We start from the raw sequence: 5,314 nt of genomic DNA on the forward strand, positions 1-5,314 counted from the left end.
ATCCGTTGAATGTGGAGGCTGGTTAGGTGAAAGGTGAGGACAAGGGGAACCCTATCGTGGTTGCAGGAGGGAGGGGAACAGGTGAGAGCAGAAGTGTGGAAAATAGAATGGACACGGTCAAGGGCCATGTCAACCACGGTAGAGGGGAATCCTCAGTTGAGGAAAAAGGAAGAAATGTCGGAAGCACTAGTATGGAAGGTGGCATCGTCAGAGCCGATGCGGCGGAGGAGGAGAAACTGGGATAATGGAATAGAGTCCTTACAGGAAGCTGGGTGGGAGGAAGTGTAGTCCAGGTAGCTGTGGGAGTCAGTGGGCTTGTAGTGAATGTTTGTCAATAGCCTATCCCCAGAAATGGAGACAGAGAAGTGGAGGAAGGGAAGGGAAGAGTCAGAGATGGACTATGACAGAAGGGTGGATGCACAGCATTTTGCTTTTATACATTGAAAGCTGTTATGCTTAAACTACAAGGTTACTTCTATCAGCCTGCTATGTCCAGTCTTACTCAAAGGTACAAGAAAAACTTTGAAGCCCATGAAGCAGTCGGAGAAGTACCACAAGGCTGATCTCCAGAGCCAAAAGGATTGCATTCTAAGGAAAGACTTGAGAAATGTGTGCTTTTAATGTTGAAAGGAAGCTAGTGAGAAGGGAATCATGTAGAGCTTTATGAGCAACTAACTATATATATTTTTTAAAAAACAGTAGGGCAAGGGGGTACAATTTAAACTGGTGAACAGCAAATTTAGGACTAATGGTACATGAATAATCAACAGCTGGATTGGATTTCTGGACAATGTATTGGGGGCACAAAATCTTGGTTATGTAAAAGGTAGTGATGGAGATGTTAAGTCTTTCTAGGTGGATAAGCTAAGATGGACCAAATGGCCTTTCTTGCCCATAATTATCTTATAATCTTGTGTAATGTGTATTAATAGTTTGGAATTATTGAAAACACTGCGTGGGGTGGGGACACTGACGTAGAACAGTTGAAGTGACCAAGAAGGTCACTATCAAGATTACAAACATTCATTGCCAAAAGTTTCCATTACTTAAATCATCTGAGTGCTTTAAAGCAGGGTCTTGGATTTGTTCCATTTTCCTGGGCGTTGCATCCCTACCCAATCACATTACAGTAGTCATTTGAGCTATGGAATAAAAAAAACTCTTGAATTTAGAGCATGCCAAAATTTTAAACTCTCTCTTTTTTATTTGTTTTATGGGATGTGGGTGTAGCTGGCAAGGCCAGCGTTTATTGCTCATCCCTAATTGCCCTCGAGAAGGTGTCGAGCTGCCTTCTTGAACCACTGCAATCCATGTGGTAAAGGTATTCCACAGTGCTGTTAGGTAGGGAGTTCCAGGATTTTGATCCAGCGACAATGAAGGATCGGCGATATACTTCTAAGTCAGGATGGTGTGTGACTTGAAGGGGAACTTGGAGGTGGTGGTGTTCCCATGCGCCTGCTGCCCTTGTCCTTCTAGGTGGAAGAGGTCGAGTTTGATGTATTGAGAATACACAATGCTGATCTTTGAGCTGCATCCCAAATTGTGGTTGGTCCTTTAATCGGAAAGACCAAGGAGTGAAAAGTAGAGAACAGTCAACATAATTTATATATAAATTACCTGCAGTTACTTAATGTGATCTTGCGAAAGTTTAAAAAAAAAAAAAAATTGGAAAGGATTGTGCTTAAGTAATGGAGGGGACGGCAAGGATCCATTCTTGCTTCCCTCCTTTCCTCATTTTAATTCTGACCCTCATTAATACCTCCACAGGCACTTTGCCAGCTTCCTTATATTGATGATACCATTGCCTATTTCTATTGCTGAAATGTTTTATTGACATGTGTTGCCTCCAGATTTGATTTCCCCATTGCTCTTCTTGCTGACCATCTGTCCTCCATAAATTCAAACTTGTTCAAAACTCAGCCAACTATATCATGTTTCACATTTTGTCCCATTTGCCTATTAACCCTATTCTCACTGACCTACATTGGTTCCCTGTCCTCCAGTGCATTGAACATAAATTACTCATCCCCCCCCCCCCCCCCGCCATCTTGAAATCCATGTATAGCTTTACCTTGCCCTGTATTTGCATCCTCCAGTCCCCTGACTGACCTCCTTTGCATCCCCACTCCCTCTGCAATAGCTGCCTTGGTCCCATTATCTGAAATTCCCTCCATTTCACTACTCTTTCAACTTTTAAAAACCTTATTTTGATCAAACCTCAAGTCTTTTGCCATGGCTTGTCCTCTGCTCCTTTACCCCTTTTAACTATTTCTTCTTTCATACCATGGGACATTTTTTATTTTATAGGCGCTGGATAAATTCAAGTTTTTTAAAATATAAAGCTCCAGCACTGCAATTGCTTGTTAAGGCTTGGAATAATGTGATAGCCAAAATGCTTGGTATTAAATCCAATTTTTTTTTGTTAATTTGTTCCATACTTGCTAAATCCAATTGAGATGAAATGGAAGCAGATGGTAATGATGCAAACTTTGAAACGTGCAATAACTAAGCTTAATTTTTATTTGGTATGAATGAATCTTCCACATAGCTTCAGAAATGGTTTTTATGTCTATATCTCCTTCACTGAATAGAAACATAGAAGATAGGAGCAGGAGTAGGCCATTCGACCCCTCGAGCCTGCTCCGCCAGTCAATGAGATCATGTCTGATCATCCAAATTCAGTACCCCGTTCCTGCCTTCTCCCCATATCCCTTGATCCCTTTAGCCTTAAGAAATATATCCAACTCTTTCTTGAATATATTTAATGAATTGGCCTCCACTGCCTTCTGTGGTAGAGAATTCCACAGGTTCACCACTCTCTGGGTGAAGAAATTCCTCCTCATCTCAGTCCTAAATGGCTTACCCCTTATCCTTAGATTATGACCCCTAGTTCTGGACTCCCCGGCCATCGGGAACATCCTTCCTGCATCTAGTCTGTCCAGGCCTGACAGAATTTTATAGGTTTCGATGAGATCCCCTCTCAATCTTCTAAACTCCAGTGAGTACAAGCCCAATCGACCCAATCTCTCCTTGTACGTCATTCCTGCCATCCCAGGTATTAGCCTGGTGAATCTTCGCTGCACTCCTTCCATGGCAAGAACGTCCTTCCTCAGATAAGGTGACCAAAACTGCACACAATACTCAAGGTGTGGTCTCACCAAGGCCCTGTACAACTGCAGCAAGACATCCTTGTTCCTGTACTCGAACCCTCTTGCTACGAAGGCCAACATACCATTTGCCTTCTTAACCGCCTGCTGCACCTGCATGCTTACCTTCAGCGACTGGTGCACAAGAACACCCAGGTCTCTGCACTACCCCTTCTCCCAATCTATTGCCATTCAAATAATAATCTGCCTTCCTGTTTTTGCCACCAAAGTGGATAACCTCACATTTATCCACATTATAGTGCATTTGCCATGTTTCTGCCCAATCACCCAACCTGTCCAAATCGTACTGGAGTTTCACAACATCCTCCTCACAGCATATCCTCCCACCCAGCTTTGTGTCATCTGCAAATTTGGAGATACTACATCCAATTCCCTCGTCCAGATCATTAATATATATTGTGAACAGCTGGGGTCCTAGGACCGATCCTTGCGGTACCCCACTAGTCACTGCCTGCCACTCAGAAAACGACCCATTTATTCCAACTCTTTGCTTTCTATCTGCCAACCAGTTCTCTATCCAAGTCAATACCTTGCCCCCAATCCCATGTGCCTTAATTTTACAAGCTAATCTCTCATGCGGGACCTTATCGAAAGCCTTCTGAAAGTCTAAATACACCACATCCACTGGTTCTCCCTTATCTATTTTACCAGTTACATCCTCAAAAAATTCCAGTAGATTAGTCAAGCACGATTTACCTTTTGTAAATTCATGTTGACTTTGTCCGATCCTGTCACTGCTTTCCAAGTGCTCTGCTATTACATCTTTTATAATGGACTCTAGCATTTCCCCCACTACCGGTGTCAGGCTTACCGGTCTATAATTCCCCGCTTTTTCTCTACCACCTTTTTTGAATAGTGGGGTAACATTAGCTACCCTCCAATCCATGGGTACTGTTCCAGTCTATCGAGTTCTGGAAGATGACCAGCAATGCATCTGCTATCTCCAGGGCCGCTTCCTTAAGTACACTAGGATGTAGATTATCAGGCCCTGGGGATTTATTGGCCTTCAATCCCGTCAGCTTCCCAACACTATTTCCCTACAAATACTGATTTCTTTCAGTTCCTCCCCCTCATTAGTCCCTATGTTCCCCGACAACTCTGGGAGGTTATTTGTGTCCTGTGTGAAGACAGAACCAAAATATGTATTTAATTGGTCTGCCATTTCTTTGTTCCCCATTATAAATGATTATGATTTACATTTTAACTCTTGACTATGCAATGTTGGGAGTTAGTGATTCAATACTTTTAAATGTATACTTTAAAAAAAATTATTTTCCATACACGCCTACACTACTGAATTCTGTGTATCTAGTGCTGCAGGGTTGGAGTAATAGGCAGTGCAACCACTCTGTATCTCTTTAAAGATCTGCATTCTTTATGAATGTTTTATATTTACTGTGAATAGTATGTACACAGAGTATACCTCCTTTCCAGGGTGTGGTAATATTCTCTCAACAAAAAAAAAGTCCATTTTAAAGTTAGCCTAACATCTGTCATTGGGAAAATGCTGGAGTCCTTCATTAAGGAAGCAGTAGCAGGGCATTTGGAAAATCATAATGCAGTCAAGCAGAGTCAGCATGGTTTTATGAAAGGGAAATCATGTTTAACAAATTTGCTGGAGTTCTTTGAGGATGTAACGAGCAGGGTGGATAAAGGTTAGCCAGTGGATGTGGTGTATTTGGATTTCCAGAAGGCATTCAATAAGGTGCCACATAAAAGGTTACTGCATAAGATAAGAGCTCACGGAGTTGGGGGGTAATGTATTAGCTTGGATAGAGAATTGGCTAACTAACAGAAAGCAGAGAGTCGGGATAAATGGGTCATTTTCCGGTTGGCAAACGGTAACTATTGGGGTGCCACAGGGATCAGTGCTGGGGCCTCAACTATTTACAATCTACATTAATGACTTGGACGAAGGGACCGAGTGTAATGTAGCCAAGTTTGCAGATGATACAAAGATGGGTGGGAAAGCAAGTTGTGCAGAGGACGCAAAGAATCTGCAAAGGGATATAGACAGGCTAAGTGAGTGGGCAAACATTTGGCAGATGGAGTATAATGTGGGAAAGTGTGAGGTTATCCACTTTGGCAGGAAAAATAAAAAAGCAAATTATTATTTAAATGGAGAGAGATTACAAAATGCTACAGTT

Source organism: Somniosus microcephalus, chromosome 15 (assembly GCF_052327205.1).
Source record: "Somniosus microcephalus isolate GS21.2 chromosome 15, FLI_Smic_1.0, whole genome shotgun sequence".
In the NCBI taxonomy this organism is placed as follows: domain Eukaryota; kingdom Metazoa; phylum Chordata; class Chondrichthyes; order Squaliformes; family Somniosidae; genus Somniosus; species Somniosus microcephalus.